General features: G+C 43.1%; 1 pseudogene across 1 annotated transcript in view; it reads right to left on the reverse strand.

Annotated features, from left to right (window-relative positions):
• Window positions 1-441: 441 nt before the first annotated feature.
• The window catches only part of LOC144319972 (immunoglobulin heavy variable 3-23 pseudogene), a 110,291-nt pseudogene continuing 92,991 nt past the window's right edge, over window positions 442-17,741 (reverse strand). Inside the window, exon 3 of the transcript XR_013385588.1 lies at window positions 442-569. The product of XR_013385588.1 is annotated as an immunoglobulin heavy variable 3-23 pseudogene (transcript). The remainder of the gene's footprint in view (window positions 570-17,741) is intronic.

Consider the following 17,741-nt stretch of genomic DNA (forward strand, 5'->3'; position numbering starts at 1 on the left):
GCAAGCACTATAGTTGAATTCTAAGTCTCTAAGAAAGAGGCTGAATAGGTAAACACACAATCAAGTGTTCAGAGAGATTCCCTGGGGGAAACTACTCCATGGAGAGGAAGCCCAGACCCCGACAGGAGACCTGCCCAGAACCTCCCTCTGCACCTGCTCCTGGGCCTTCAAGACAGAAGTGGTGAGGAGTGTGCACCCCCTGGTGGTCCTGATCCCCTTCCACACGGATGTTTGTGTCTGGGCTCACACTGAGGTCCCTTCATTGTGTATGCACAGTAATACACGGCCGTGTGCTCAGCTCTCAGGCTGTTCATCTGAAGATACAGCGTGTTCTTGGCATTGTCTCTGGAGATGGTGAATCGGCCTTTACAGCGTCTGTGCAACCTGTGCTACTTCCATCATAGCTAATATATGCGACACACTGCAGCCCTTTCCTGGAGCCTAATGGACCCAGCTCATGTCATAGCTACTGAAGGTGAATCCAGGGGCCACACAGGAGACTCTCAGGGACCCCCAAGGCTTCACCAGCTCTTCCTCAGACTCCATCAGCTGCTCCTCACCCTGGACACCTGCCGACACAAGACATCCTGGTCAATAAACTCCCACATCCCCTGTTTCTCTCACTCACCTCCACTCACAGACTCAAGGTCTCTTTTTCTCTATGAATTACTTTTTAAAATAGCGACAAGGAAATCCCAGCTGAGCACAGACTCCATGGTGAGTTGTCTCTGTTCTGTCCTGATCCCTGAAGGGGATCACCTGGGGATCCTGGTTCTGGAGCTCCTCTCCCAGCTGCAGGGTAGGGGCTGGGCTGGTTTAATCACTAGGGGGAGGGCTCTTTTTGTATGTCCTCTGATAATATAGTCACCTCCAGACCTCATTTCAATTCTATATAAGTTATATACTTATAAGTTATACTTAATCAGTTATATACAATTATTTATAAGTTATATTACTTCACAACTGTAGATCACTTTCTTTCTTTTTTTTTAATTTATTTTTTATTGGTGTTCAATTTACTAACATTTTTTTTTGTTGATACAGTCGACTTATGATGTTCTAATCCATCAACGTATTTATATTTGCCTTTGTGCCTTTTTAAAACTCTGTCATTAATATAGGTCATTTTCTAAAAAGTATTTCCTTCCGTAATGAAGTTTAATAATAAATATGAATTTTTGATACCAGTGTAAAAGAGATTGTTTTTTATATTTAATACAGATAATTTGTTGTTAGTGTGTAGAAATCAGCTTTATTGTATATGATTGTTTATTTAATAATAAATTTATTTTTTATTGGTGTTCAATTTGCCAACATACAGAATAACACCCAGTGTTCATCCCGTCAAGTGCCCCCCTCAGTGCCCGTCACCCATTCACCCTCAACCCCCACCCTGCTCCCCTTCCACCACCCCTACTTTGTTTCCCAGAGTTAGGAGTCTTCATGTTCTGTCTCCCTTTCTGATATTTCCAACCCATTTCTTCTCCGTTCCCTTTATTCCCTTTCACTATTATTTATATTCCCCCCAATGAATGAGAACATATAATGTTTGTCCTTCTCCGACTGACTCATTTCATTCAGCATAATACTCTCCAGTTCCTTGCACGTTTAAGCAAATGGTGAGTATTTGTAATTTCTAATTGCTGAGTGATATTCCATTGTACACATAAACCACATCTTCTTTATCCATTCATCTTTCAACAGACACCGAGGCTGCTTCCACAGTTTGGCTATTGTAGAAATTGCTGCTACAAACATCAGGGTTCAGGTGTCCGGTAATTTCACTGCATCTGCATCTTTGAGGTAAATACCCAGCAGTGCAATTGTTCGGTCATAGGGCAAATCTATTGTTAACACTTTGAGGAAACTCAACACAGTTTTCCAGAGTGGTTGCACCATTTTACATTCCCACCAACAGTGCAAGAGGGTTTCCTTTTCTCCGCATCCTCTCCAAAATTTGTGGCTTCCTGCCTTTTTGATTTTCCCCATTCTCACTGGTGTGATGTGATATCTCATTGTGGTTTTGATTTATATTTTCCTGATGGCAAGGGATGCGGAGCATTTTCTCATATGCATGTTGGCCATGTCTATGTCTTCCTCTGTGAGATTTCTCTTCATGTCTTTTGCCCATTTCATGATTGGATTGTTTGTGTCTTTGGTGTTGAGTTAATAAGTTCTTTACAGATCTTGGAAACTAGTCCTTAATGTGATACGTCATTTGCAAATATCTTCTCCCATTCTGAAGGTTGTATTTAGTTTTGTTGACTGTATCTCTTGTTGTGCAAAAGCTTCTTATCTTGATGAAGTCCCAATAGTTCATTTTTGCTTTTGTTTCTTTTGCCTTTGTGGATGTATCTTATGAGAAGTTACTGTGGCCGAGTTCAAAAAGGGTGTTGCCCGTGTTCTCCTCTAAGATTTTGATGGAATCTTGTCTCACATTTAGATCTTTCATCTATTTTGAGTTTTTCTTTCTGTATGGTGCAAGAGAGTGGTCTAGTTTCATTCTTATGCATGTGGATGTCCAATTTTCCCAGCACCATTTATTGAAGAGACTGTCTTTCTTCCAGTGGATACTCTTTCCTCCTTTGTCAAATATTAGTTGACCATAAAGTTGAGGGTCCACTTCTGGATTCTCTATTCTGTTGTATTGATCTATGTGTCTCTTTTTGGGCCAGTACGACACTGTCTTGATGACCACAGCTTTGTAGTAAAACCTGAAATATGGCATTGTGATGCCCCCAGCTATGGTTTTCTTTTTTAAAATTCTCTGGCTATTCACGGTCTTTTCTGATTCCACACATATCTTAAAATAATTTGTTCTAAGACTCTGAAGAAAGTCCATGGTATTTTGATAGGGATTGCATTAAACTTGTAAATTGCCCTGGGTAACATTGACATTTTCACAATATTAATTCTGCCAATCTATGAGCATGGACTATTTTTCCATCTCTTTGTGTCTTCCTCAATATCTTTCAGAAGTGTTCTTTAGTTTTTAGGGTATACAACCTTTACCTCTTTGGTTAGGTTTATTCCTGGGTATCTTATGATTTTGGGTGCAATTATGAATGGGATTGACTGCTTAATTTCTCTTTCTTCAGTCTCATTGTTAGTGTATAGAAATGCCACTGACTTCTGGGCATTGATTTTGTATCCTGCCCCAATGCAAAAAAATCATTTTTGCCTTTGTTGGCCTTGCTTTTTAGATATGCCTTGGAAAAAATTGCTGTTGCTAAGTTCCAAAAAGTTGTTCCCTCTCCTCTCCTGACAGAGATTTAGACGGATTGTTGTCTCACATTTTTTTCCTGTTGTCTCACATTTTAATTACTTTGATTTTATATTTTTGTTTGGTATAAGAGAATGGTCCAGTTTAATTATTCTACAGAGGTTGTTCAATTTTATTCATGTCAATTATTTTTGAGACTGCTTTATTTTCCCAGGGAATATTCCTTCCTACTTTCTCGAAGATTTTTACCATATATTTGGAGGTCCATTTCCTGGTTCTCTATGCTGTTGTATTCATCTATGTGTCTGTTTTTGTGCCAGGACCACACCGTATTAATGATCATAGCTATGGTGTATAGCTTGAAATCATGCATTCTGATGCCCCAGGTTTGGTTTTCTTTTGATGTTCTTTATAGATCTTGGAAACTAGCCCTTTATCTGATATGTCATTTGCAAATATCTTCCAGCCAGCACTGGCCTTGATGCTCCCAGCCTAGCCTTTTACTCCCATTAATGTAGGTAATTTTTATTGTACAATATTTTATACTTCCTGAAGTTGAATCCTAAATACTTTATTTTTAATGCTGGTGTCAACAGAATTATTATGTTAATTGTCTTTTAGGTAATTTGTTGTTAGTGTGTTGAAACATAAATTTATTTTCTATGTTGATTCTGTATCCTATAGATTCTCTGAACACACTCATTAGTTCTAAGGGTTTGTGAGTGGATTTGTAGGATTTGACCCTGTAGCAGTTCATGTCATATGGACTCAAATAAGAGGAAGTGTGGCAAGATGGGTGAGAACCTCTGGGACAGGAAAGCCCACCCCAGAGAAGTGGGAACTTTAAAAAATCTACACTGTATTCTTCCTTAACTGAAAAGTGCTTAGCAGGGAAATTGGACAGAATTGCAGGAGGGGCAGTGAAGCCTCCAGTTTCCCAGAGTCACTAAGAGAGGAAGTGCACCATGGGGGAAAGCGCACCAAAACTTGTGGATAGGTCCCAGTAAAGAGCTGGAGTGCAGCCTGCAGGGCATTTGGGAGAAGCCAGGGAGGCAGGGGCTCCGGACAGTGGGGTCTGTATATTGCGGCCGTTGGGAGGTTCGGGCCATGGGAACGCAATTCCAGAAACGCATGGCCCTGGATCCCAGGGCACCCATCAGACAAAACCCAGGATCCTGCATTGCCCCAGGGACAGCCAGGACTCTCCTGCTGCCTGAGTCACCAAGCTTGCAGGTCAGTGCCCCCCACTACCCCGGGAGCATCTAAGCCAGTGGGGGGGGGACTGGGAAACTGGGTTAGCTACTGCAGGGAGCTGACTCCAGGGCTGGAGACCTTGCTGTTGCCATTGTTGTCGTTCCTCCATCAGAAAGAATCAATACCCACCAATTGCTTTGTCATGGATGCAACTGGAGGACGTTATGCTGAGTGAAATAAGTCAGTGAGAGAAAGAAAGCAAACATATGTTCTCACTCATATGTGGAATATAAGAAATATTGCAAGGGATGATAAGGGAAAGCAGAGGAACAGAGTTGGGAAAATTAGAGAGGAAGACAAACCATGAGAGACACTTAATTCTGGAAACAAAGTAATGGTCTCTGGAAGGGAGGTGGGCAGGTGGATGGAGCGACTCATTGATTGTGGAGGTCAAGAAAAATTAAGGCCATTCCACCAGAAGTTTGGCATTAGCACAAGTACAGCTATCTTAGGCCCCTGTGAATAAGAAATGAACTTTAGAGAAAAAAACTGCAGAATGTCCTTGGCAGGGAATCCCATATCAGAAAGACAACAGAGCTCAGAATTGCCCAGGGAGAGAATCCTATACCAGAAAGACTACAGCCCAAGCCAGTGACAGAAAGCCCCATATTAGAATGAGAAGAAAGCTCCATGCCCCTGAAAGCCACATCTCAGAATGTAAACAAAACTTGAGAAATTGCCCCACCCCTTCTGAAAATCCCCAAGACCAGCCCATATAAAATCCAGCTGTAACCCACTTTGGGTTCCAAGTCCCTGCTCAGCTGTGTTTGGGTATACTTGGACCCAAGCTCGGGCTTGCTAATAAACACTCAGGTGCTTGCAATGGTGTTGGCTCCATGATGGTTTCTCGGATTTGCAATCTTGGGCACAATATTTGGGGGTTTGTCCAGGATCCAGAAATCCCCAGGACCCCATTGGGATGGTTTCATGCCTGGTGAGGGCTCTCAACTTTTTCCACCTATTGTGCAAATATTCTCTGAGAGCTCTAAACTGTACTTTTACCTGTAGGAATTCCAATCTGTATTGGGTCAACATCAGCTTAGGCAGATGCACTGGCAGGCTGTTGACTGGTGGTCTTGAGGAGACGTCCCTTTCCCCTGCCTGGAGGACAAGGTCTTCATCTGTAAGGAGGATGGGGTCCTCGTGTAAGGAGGACAGAGGTCCTCATCTTTAAGGAGGACAGAGGTCCCCATCTGTAAGCATGACAGAGGTCCTTATCTGTAAGGAGGATGGAGGTCCCCATCTGTAAAGATGACAGGGTCCTCATCTCTAAGGAGGATGTTAGTTCTCATCTGTAAGGAGGACAGTGTCCTCATGTAAGGAGGATGGGGTTCTCATCTGTAAGGAGGATGAAGGTCCTTAACTGTAAGGAGGACGGAGGTCCCCATCTGTAAGGAGAAGGGGGTCCTCATCTGTAAGGATGACAGAGGTCCTCATCTGCAAGGAGGACGGGGTCCTCATCTGTAAGGAGGATGGAAGTCCTCAGCTGTAAGGAGGATGGGAATCCTCATTTATAAGGAGGATGGATGTCCTCATCTGTAAGGAGGGCCGGATGCCAAGCCTTCGGATTACTTTCTGTTTTGTCTCTGTAGCCACACTGGAAAGTTTGTCTGTGTTACTATGTCCTTATTAACTGTTTGTGCATTTGTCTGTGTCACTGTGTCTTTGTTAACTGTCATAACTGTTTACATAAGGAGAGGGGGATTTCAAACTTACTGCATTTCAGAATGGCCAAACTTTGACGTGGGATGGCCCCCCAAGAAGGAACTTTTCACCTACCTATTATCATTCAGGTTAAGGCCGTGATCTTCAGGGACAAACTGGATGGCCACGCTGACCAGGTGCCCTCCATCCTGGCCTGGCAGGACATGATCGAGAATCCCCCTCCTTGGCTAAAACCATTTTTACCCCCCAAAGCAGAACCTACCGAGATTCTAGCCCTGTGGAAAGCTGAGAAGGAGACCGACTGTACGGCCCAAGCGCCCCTTAATCTGGTCTTTCAGGATTCCTCCCCGGAGGACCTGATTCTCCCGCTGCCCTTTTGGCACCCACTCCCCATTCCCCCCCTCCTTTGGAGGCGCTGGGGGATGCAGAAGGGTCACCACCCCTCCCTGACGAGGGAGTCCCTGTGTGCGGGTCAGCAGCAGAGACACACGGAAGGACCACCTGCAAATGCGGGGCTGGCCAACTCCATAGCCCTTCCTCTCTGCGCCATGGGGCCCCTAATGAGACTGGCAATATATTTAATGCTATATTGGCCGTTCTCCACCGGTGATTTATATAATTGGAAAATCCAAATTGCATAGTTCTCTGATAATTCGAGAGATCTTTTTATTTCAATTTTTAAATTAAAAAAATATTTTGTTAATTTGAGAGATCCAATCAGGCTTCTATTTTTTTATTTTTTTAATAAAATAATTTTTATTGGTGTTCAATTTATCAACATACAGAATAACACCCAGTGTTCATCCCATCAAGTGTCCCTGTCAGTGCCCGTCACTCACTCACCCCCACCCCCCGCCCTCCTCCTCTTCCACCACCCCTAGTTGGTTTCCCAGAGTTTCAAGTCTTTATGTTCTGTCTCCCTTTCTGATATTTCCTATGTATGTTCTCATTCATTTGGGGAATATAAATAATAGTGAAAGGGAATACAAGGGAAGGGAGAAGAAACGTGTGGGAAATAATAGGGCTTTTAGATACTGATCTCTTTATCCACCAGCCTAATTGGGATGACTGCCAACAGCTCCTGCAGGTTCTCTTCACCACCGAAGAGAGAGAAAGAATTCAGGTGGAAGCCTGGAAGTCTGTCCTGGGAGAGGACAGACAGCCGACTCAAAACCCAGACCTCATAAATGCTGCCTTCTGTTTATCCCGCCCCACCTGGGACTACAACTTGGCTGAATGGTAAGGAGAGACCCCGGGTCTGCCGCCAAACTCTAATGGCACATATCCAGGCTTCCGCTTGCAAGCCTACCAATCTGGCCATGGTATGTGATGTGGGAGAGGGTAAGGATGAGAGTCCAGCAGCCTTATTAGATAGAATCATGGAGGCTTTTAGGCAGTACACCCCTATGAACCCAGAAGCCCCAGAAACAAAGGCTGCAATTATCATGGCTTTTGTTAACCAGGCCACTCTGGATATTAAAAAGAAATTGCAAAGAGTGGAGAGACTAGGAGAGAAGAACTTGCAGGACTTAGTAATAGTAGCAGAAAGAGTGTATAATAATAGAGAAAGTCTGGAAGAGCGACAAGCAGACCCGAAACCTGGCCAAGATCCGCTGGCCACAACCACGGAGGACCCACGGGAAAGACTGAGGCACTTCAAGAAGCTGGCTTCAGGGACATGTAAGGAGGATGGCCCTGGTCCCCGTCAGGAGTGCCCTAAGCTGAACAAAAACCAATGTGATTATTGTAAAGAAGAGGGCCACTGGGTAAAAAACTGTCTTAACAAAAGATCTAAGGCCCCTGCCAAGATCTTGGAGATGGAGGACCTGGACGACTAGGGGAGTTGGGGTTTGGCACCTCTCCCCAAGCCCAGGATTACTCTCAGATTGGAGGGGAAACCCATTGAATTCTTAGTGGACACTGGTGCACAGCATTCGGTTTTATTACAACCCCAAGGGAAATTGGCAAACAAGACTTCATGGGTGCAAGAGGTCACGGGCACCAGACAGTAGTCATGGGCTACCCGAAGAACTGTGAATCTCGGCATGGGCTGGGTATCCCATTCCTTCATGGTCATCCCTGAGTGCCCCTACCCATTGTTAGGTCAGGATTTGCTCACCAAGATGGGGGCACAAATTCACTTCCATCCTGAAAGGGCAAAAATTCTAAAAAAAAGAAGGGTGCCTGATTCAGGGGCTTGTCCTGAGTTTAGAAGTCGAATATCTTCTCCACCAAACACCATCAGCCCCAATGACTGACATTGACCATTGGCTGCAGGAGGAAGTAGGATGGCGATTCCTATCAAAAATGCACTGGAGTACTCACATGGGAATAAGGAAGATGGAAGACCTCATACGACATGCAAAGATCACTAGTAAAAACTCGAGCAAAGATGGAACAGATTGTGGCAAGCTGCCACACATGCCAGTTCACTAATGCCACCACCCATGGATCTAACCTGGGCACTCGGCTCTGAGGGGACCGCCCAGGAGCCTACTGAGAAGTGGACTTCACTGAGGTAAAACCTGAAAAATATGGATACAGGTATTTACTAGTGTTTGTAGATAATTTTTCTGGATGAACAGAGGCATTTCCTACTAAACATGAAACAATACAGACCGTGACCAAGAAACTGTTAGAAGACATTTTACTGAGGTATGGTATTCCTCTTAAGATTGGATCAGACAGGATCCCTGGGTGGCGCAGCGGTTTGGCGCCTGCCTTTACCCAGGGTGCGATCCTGGACACCCAGGATCGAATCCCACATCGGGCTCCCGGTGCATGGAGCCTGCTTCTCCCTCTGCCTGTGTCTCGGCCTCTCTCTCTCTCTCTCTCTCTCTGTGACTATCATAAATAAATAAAAATTAAAAAAAAGATTGGATTAGACAACAGCCCAGGAATCCTCTCAGGAAACACAGGGAGTGGCACTAGCACTTGGGGCAGACTGGAAATTACATTGTGCATATAGGCCCCAAAGCTCAGGACAGCTAGAGAGGATAAACAGAATATTAAAGGATACTTTAACTAAATTAGCCCTGGAGACTGGCAGGGACTGGGTGACTCTCCTCCCCTTTGTCCTATATAGGGTGAGGAACTTCCCATATAGGATTGGACTGACTCCCTACGAGATCATGTTCAGTATTCCTCCACCTATTATCTCCAATTTAAAACCTGAAGTGCTTGCTGAATTTGATAAACACCAACTCCTTTTCTCCCTCCAAATGTTACAACGAATCCATGGGCAGTTGTGACCATAGCTGAGGGCCCTCTAAGAGACTGGGCGAGTTCTGGGTCCCCATGGATACCAGCCAGGTGACTGGGTGTAGGTAAGGAGATACCAACACCAGACACTTCAACCTCATTAGAAGGGACACTACATTGTGATGTGACCACACCAAATGCTCTCAAGGTCGATGGGATTACTCCCTGGTTCCACTACACCCACATCTGGCCAGCTGACCCACACGCCATTCTCATGGACTTTGTTCCAGAATGGAAAGGCCACAATCCCTTAAAGCAAAGACTGCTCCATTCTCACTTACCCCACTAATGTTGCTTATGCTCTGTCCTCTTCGTGCCACAACCAATCTCCATTAGCCATTTAACAATGTGCACCCAATTCAGCCTTGTTTTTAAAGTCTTTTAAGTTTTAAAAAGATGGGAGCATCTTAAGTGTAGAGAGGCTGTTGCAAGCAAGGAGGGGTGTTATGTGCTGCCCCAAAAGAGGAGTGTTGCTTCTTTACTGGCCACTCAGGAAATGTCCGGGAATCTGTGGCAAAAGTCAGAAAAGGTTTGGCTAGATGTAAATGGGAGCGAGAACAGCGACAAGGTTGGTTTGAATCATGGTTTACCCATTCCCACTGGCTCACTCAGAGACCAACGGGGACCCACGACTGGATCCTTCCTTAGGTTTCTCTGAGAGGGGGAAATGTGGAGGCTGAGAAAAATTAAGGCCATTCCACCTCAAGTTTAGCATTATCACAAGTACAGCCATCTTAGGCCCCTGTAAAGAAGAGCTGAACTTTACAGAAAAAACTGCAGAATGTCCTCAGCAGGGAATCCAATATCAGAAGACAACAGCTCAAGCCAGGGGCAGAAAACCCTATATTAGAATTAGAACAGAGCTCCATGCCCTTGAAAGCCCCATATCAGAATGTAAACAGAACTTGAGAAATTCCTCCACCCCTTCTGAAAATCCCCTAGACCAGCCCATAAAAAACCCAGCTGTAACCCACTTCGGGGTCAGAGTGCCTGCTCCACTGTGTTGGGTATACTGGGATCCAAGCTCAAACTTGCTAATAAACCCTATTGAATGTGCATCGGAGTCGGCTCCTTGGGGGTTTCTCAGATTTGCAATGTTGGGCACAACAGATCAGCATTAAGGAGGGCATGTGATGTGAAGAGGACTGTGTGTTATACAATATGCTGGCAATTTGCATTTAAATAAAGACAATATAAATGACCTTATCCTTGTTCCCCTGCTGGAACATCCTACATGGACTTGATGAATCAAACAACAGACACTCATTCCCATAGACTTGGAGCCTGGAAACCCTGAGGTCCAAGAGTAGGCATATGTGGTGTCTGGCGACCACCCACATCTTAGCCTGTCCATTCCCTGTCACCTCACATTGGTCCAGCGTGCAGGGAGCTTTCCCAGTCCTGGTGTATAAGGGACCTGATCCCATCATGAAGCTGCACACCTTCTGACCTAAGTGCTCCGCTAAGGCTCCATCTCTGCCTCACATCACATAAGCGATAGGTTTCAGCATGCAGATGGTAGAGGTCACACCCAGGGAACTGATATCATCATCTGAAGGATCAAGGAGTTGTTCCATGCAGGTGGGAGGTCCTCCAATCCAGATCCTAACCATGAGGATCCTCATGGGTCCAGTACAAGCTTGTGGTCTCTGCATGTGCACAGTGTACACCTGATCTTCAGAACCAGCTGGTGACCTTGGGGAGAGGACAGCTTCCACCTGAGGCTCCACATAGGACCTTGGTGTATTTGTACTATAATTTTGTATTATGTGCTTCTTCCATATATCATTCATCTCCTTTCCCAGAGAATCAGATATTTGTCTACTTAGAATGACCATTTCTCTCTTTTGTCTTCCCAAATTCCATACTTGTTTAATGTAATTAATCTTCACACCATTGTTTTGTTCTTAAATTTTCTCTTTAATGTTTATATTATATGTATATTGTATACTTATTTTTTCTAATTTCATTTTATTTATTTTAAGAAAATTTTATGATATGTATTCCTACAAGAGGTATACATATATGATATGTATTCCTACAAGAGGTAAACCCACCATTTGCTTCGACATGGATGGAACTGAAGGGTATTATGCTGAGTGAAATAAGTCAATCGGAGAAGGACAAACATTATATGGTCTCATTCATTTGGGGAATATAAATAATAGTGAAAGGGAATAGAGGGGAAGGGGGAAGAAATAGTAGGAAATATCAGAAAGGGAGACAGAACATGGAAGACTCCTAACTCTGGGAAATGATCTAGGAGTGGTGGAAGGGGAGGAGGGCGGTGGGTGGGGGTGACTGGGTGGCAGACACTGAGGGGGGCACTTGACGGCATGAGCACTGGGTGTTATTCTGTATGTTGGCAAATTGAACACCAATAAAAATAATTTATTATTAAAAAAAAGCAAAATGATCCACATGAATTTTTATCAGGGTAATACAAATGAAAATCACAAGGAGATAACACTTCTACAACTCAGAATGGATACACTAACACGGCTGGAAATAACAAATATTGCAGAGCATGTGGAGAAAGGGAGAACACTTCCACTGTTGGTAGGAATGAAAGCTGGTGCAGGCTCCTCAGAAAATGGAATCAAATTTATTCAAAAACTGAGAATAGAGCCACCCTATGAACAAGCCATTGTTATACTGGGTATTAGTTTCAGAGACACAGATATAGTAAATGAAGTGTCACCTGCACCCCAATGTTCACAGCAGCGATGTTCACAATAATTAAACTGGGAGGAACTACGGTGTTCCTTGACAGGAAAAAGGATAAAGAAGATGTGGTTTATATATAAATTGAAGTATAATTAAGTCGCTAGAAATTATGTATAACATGAAGGAACATTCATGTCAACATGGTTGGAACTTGAGGTATTATATTGAAGAAAATAAACCAATCACTGATAGGCAATGATATGGTCTCAGTCATATGTGGAGTATAAGAAATATTGAAAGAGACCAAAAGGGAAGGAGTGGAACTGACCGGGGTAATACTAGAGAGGAATGTAAACCATGAGAGTCACTTAACTCTGGTAATTAAACTGAGGGTCACTGGAAGGGAGGTTATTGTGGGGATGGGGTAACTGGGTGATGGGCATTAAGGAGGGTACGTGATGTAATTAGCACTGGGTGTATAGTAAATTTTGGAAAATTGTATTTAATTAAATAATAATAATAATTGAAGAAGAAGAAGAAGAAGAAGAAGAAGAAGAAGAAGAAGAAGAAGAAGAAAGAAGAAGAAGAAGAAGAAGAAGAAGAAGAAGAAGAAGAAGAAGAAGAAGAAGAAAGAAGAAGAAGAAGAAGAAAGAAGAAGAAGAAGAAGAAGAAGAAGAAGAAGAAGAAGAAGAAGAAGAAGAAGGAGAAAACTTTAGCCTGTGCTGGCTGCTGTAACATCTAAATGGATTTGGCAAATCAAAAGAACGACCTTCATTTCCCATAGTTCTGGAGTCTGCGACATCTGACGTCCAGGTGCATGCAGATGTGGTGTCTGGAGAGCACCCACGTCCTATTATGTCCTTTCACTGTCATCTCACATGGAGCAGGAGGCATGTAGATTTCCAAGTCCTGGTGAATAAGGTTCCTGATCCCATCATGGGGATCCATCTGCTGACTTAAGTGCTCCCGAAGGCCCCACCTCCTCCTCCCATTACATGGGCCTTAGGTTTCAACAAGGGGATGGTAGAGGTCACACACAATGAGCTGATATCTACACCTGAAGGATCAATGAAAGGACCTCCTCCAACTTTCTTCCCTTATTTTTATAATTGTTTAGTGGCATTTTTCACTACACCATGTTTTTGGATGTTACCTGATAACTTCTGGATCTCGAATCCTACCTGTTCTTCTCTTGCCCTACCTTTCAAACTGTTGTGATTGCCTTAGTGTGCTCATAATGACTGCTTTGAGAAACTATGTTTTTATTAAGTAATATTCCAGACTTCAGACTTTGTGTCCACGTGGTTCTTTGTAATGCTTTTAGCATGTCAATCTTGGCTTTTAGGTGTCAAGTGTCCCCATAGAGTGATTTTATCCTACCCCTTAAATTTTAGAGGTCTTGTTCATATGTCCTTGTGCACTTTTCAGTGAGTCAGAATCTTGGCCTGTGCTCCTCTCCACAGGACTTACTGGCCTTCTTGAAACACCTGATGGACAGACTGATAGGGTTCCTGAGATATGTGGACCCCTGCTGATTCAAGGATCACATGATTCTGCTAAATTTAGAATATAGCTGAATTTCAGTGTTTCAGGTAATGTATTTGGATTTGTAACTCTCTATCAACTCAGTCACTGTGTGTCACTTTAGTCAAATCTGTGATTTTCTGCAATGGCTTTGATAAGCTTACCTGATGCCGAATGAGCTGCATTCATGCAGAGTTTGGGATATAATAAACTGATGTCAGGATGAGCATTTTCCATTGTATAGCTTATATGTCTATTTTTCTTATCCCTCCTAAATGAACAGTGTAATGCTTCCTTCCCACTCTAAGTTTTTGATGAATTCCTTTTACATTGAAACAGTCTATTCCATCTAAGAGAAGAAAAATATCTACCCTTGAACCCTTCGACAGATTTATTGGGTATTTTTGATAATAAATGTGGCAGAAAACTGTTGAAGGAGCCTCGGTGTCCATTGAAAGATGAATGGATAAAGAAGATGTGATTTATATATATAATGGAATATTACTCAGCCCTTAGAAATGACAAATACCCACCATTTGATTCAATGTGGATAGAACTGGAGGGTATTATGCTGAGTGAAATAAGTCAATCAGAGATGGACAAACATTATATGGTCTCATTCATTTGGGGAATATAAATAATAGTGAAAGGGAATAGAGGGGAAGGGAGAATAAATGGGTAGGAAATATCAGAGAGACAGAACATGGAAGACTCCTATCTCTGAGAAAAAGAAGTAAGGGTGGTGGAACGGGAGGAGGGTGGTGGTGGTGGTGACTGGGTGGTGGGCACTGAAGGGGCACTTGACAGGATGAGCACTGGGTGTTTTTCTGTATGTTGCCAAATTGAACACCAATAAAAAATAAATTTATTAAAAAATAATAAAATAAAAGGAAAAAAACCAAATGTGTCAGGAAAATTCAGTTTCAACTCAATTTCAATCTGTGCCTCTAATCAACCTTAAATTTGGTTTTCTCAGATCAGTCCCCCTGACCCTGTGGCTGTGCACACGACTTCTGTTCTGTCTCCAAATCTAACACATTCCAACTTTGAATGGATCATATGCATCAGGAAAACTGCCAGAAGAGCCCACCAACCAAAAGGTGCCTGTGTCCACTTCACAAAGACATGGAGTCTTGCCTATAATATGCCTGAAATTCTAGTCTGTGGGAAAACTACCTGCCCTCCTAGAAGCCCCATCTCACTGCTAGGAGGTGCATTGCTCTTTATGTCACTTGATGGATGACCTTAGGTGTATGAACCCCATAGGTCAGCATGTAAGTCTTGCAACATAATATAATGATTGTACAATATTGAATAGGCTTGTACAAACAAAAATAATTCCATAGGATCCAGAATGAGAGTCAGGGGTGAAAGAAGTTTAGGACAGTCTGAAACAAAATACCAGAGTTCAAGGTGGACCACCAACATATAAATCAGAAAGAATTCACCACACCATCTTTAGTATAAAAAAAAATGGGAAGAAGGAGTTAAGATGTCAGAGGATTAGGGGGACTCAGGGCTTGTCACATCCCTGGAATAGCTGAATGCTTATTGAATCATTTCGAACATCGAAGAAATTGATCAGAGATGAAAGAATATAAACTGCAATACTCATAAAAAATACTGAGTATCTGTGTGTGTGTGTGTGTGTGTTTGTGTGTGTTTCTTGTGAATAAGCAAATAGAATCTTAAAAAATAATACTGAGCAGGTTTTGGAGTGTTGGAGCTGTGGAGTGTTGACTTAGGGGAGAGTCAACTATTGGAACGACAGTAAGAATGAGGTTGCTTGCAGAAGCTACTGTCAAGGATTTTAAGGACAAGAGAGGAACATGTGAACCTTTAGAATTCTGATCCTGCACTGAACCCCGAATTTATAGCAGCAATGTCCACAATACCCAAACTGTGGAAGGTGTCTCAGTGTCCATCGAAAGATGAATGGATAAAGAAGATGTCTATGTATACAATGGAATATTACTCAGCCATTAGAAACGACAAATACCCACCAATTGCTTCGATGTGAATGGAACTGGAGGGTACTATGCTGAGTGAAATAAGTCAATCGGAGAAGGACAAACATTATATGGTCTCATTCATTTGGGGAATATAAAAATAGTGAAAGGGAATAAAGGGGAAGGGAGAAAAAATGAGTGGGAAATATCAGAAAGGGAGAGAGAGCATGAGAGACTCCTAACTCTGGGAAACGAACAAGTGGTGGTAGAAAAGGAGGTGGGTGGGGTGGGGATGACTGGGTGATGGGCACGGATGTGGGCGTTGGTGGGATGAGCACTGGGTGTTATTCTGTATGTTGGCAGATTGAACACCAATTAAAAAAAAAAGAATTCTGGTCCTGCATGGAGCGAACCTGGCATGATGGTGCTCAAGTGGCAAAGTGGGGAAATTTCCAGGATCTGTGGTCCCCCTGAGTCCTGCAAAGAAAAAGTGGCACCATCTGATGGATGATTAAGAAGAACAGGATTCTGGAGATGGGTAAACATTATGTCTGAGTGCAGGCGTTGTGATTTGTGTTTCCATAAACTGAACCCTGTTTGGTCCTGTGACTTCTACCTGACACCAGCAAGCAGAAAGTAAGAGACCATGAGACCCTTGCTCGGAGGACCATCCCAGGTCCACACGACAGGAATCCCTCTTATTGACGTTTAGAGACTCATTCATGTGCCAGAGATAAACCAGCTTAGACACAAGCAGGGTCAACATGGGTTCAGGTGTAAACTGAGGACAGAAAGGGCTTGATGGCTCTCCTGTGAGGGCTCCCTGAAGACTGGAAGTGCAAACATTCAATTCCAGGATAGAGGTAGGAGGCCATGTTCAGAACAGCTCTCTGATGCAGCCAGGAAGAGAGTCATAAAATCCCCAAAACAGGCCTCAACAAGATAGGGTGTGAGCATCTAAAGAGGAAACTAAACCAATAGCAAATGATAACAATCCATTGCCAACTGCACTGTGAATTTACAGATTCATCCAAGCCCATCTCAGGTCCAGGTCTGCATACTGTCAGAGGAAATGTGTGCTCCATCCCTTGCTCCATCCTCTCACATTATGTTCTGAGTGTGCGTGTTTGGAGACAGCTGGTATCTGTATAAATATTAGTGAAATTGGCAAAACCAACTACTGCCTTGCTTCTGGGCATTTGGAGCTGCTCCACTGCCTTGCTGACCATGAGTGGACTAACCTTCCCTGAAACAGCTTCACCGTCATGTAAGTTCACATGTAGACTACGGATTAGGATGGTAGGGCTGTTAGATATTGACATGACCAGGCCATGTTACCTGGTTTTTGCATATCCCATGACAAAAATGATTGCATTTAAATACAGTGATAAAGAGTAAATAAGTCATGTAGGTCCCTTGAGGGGTTTCATTGAGGAAATCCTAAAGGGAATCTGAACTCATGCCCAGATGAAGAGTCACTGATGCAGGTGGTTTTGAAATGAGGACACAGGGCACCACATGTTCGCAAGTGACAAGGTACATATGTCACAACCATCACTACAACACAACCCTGTAAGGTGATGGAGAGACACAAATCCCACTGGGTCATCACATTCTCATCTTCTGGAAACGTTCTAAAAGAACATCCTTATACTGAAGATCCAAAGTGTCTGAGTATCTCTGACTCTCTTGTATCATTATTCTCCTTCTGTGTGGCAAAAACAACACATGGATCAATGGAAAAGAGCAGAGAACGCAGAAATGGACCCTCAACTCTATGGGCAACTACTCTTCAAGAAGCAAGAAAAAATATTTAATGAAAAAATGCCTCATCAATAAATGGATCTGAAAAAAATTGGACAGCCACCTGCATAAGAATGAATGTGGACCATTCAGCTACACCAAACACAAACATAATCTCAAAATGGATGAAGTACCAAAATCTGAGACACAAAAGCTTCAAAATCATAGAGGAGAATTCAGGTAGCAACTTTTTGTCCTCAGCTGCAGTGACTGCTACCACGGCACCTTTCAAAAGGCATAGGAAACAACAGGGAAACATAGGGAAAGCCAACTATTAGGACTTCATCATGGTAGAATCTGTACAACAGTGCAACAAGCGACGAAATGAAAGGCAACATACAGAATAGGAAAAGATATTTCCTTAACAACATCAGCACCCAACAAAACAAACAATC

Source organism: Canis aureus, chromosome 9 (genome assembly GCF_053574225.1).
Source record: "Canis aureus isolate CA01 chromosome 9, VMU_Caureus_v.1.0, whole genome shotgun sequence".
Lineage (NCBI taxonomy): Eukaryota > Metazoa > Chordata > Mammalia > Carnivora > Canidae > Canis > Canis aureus.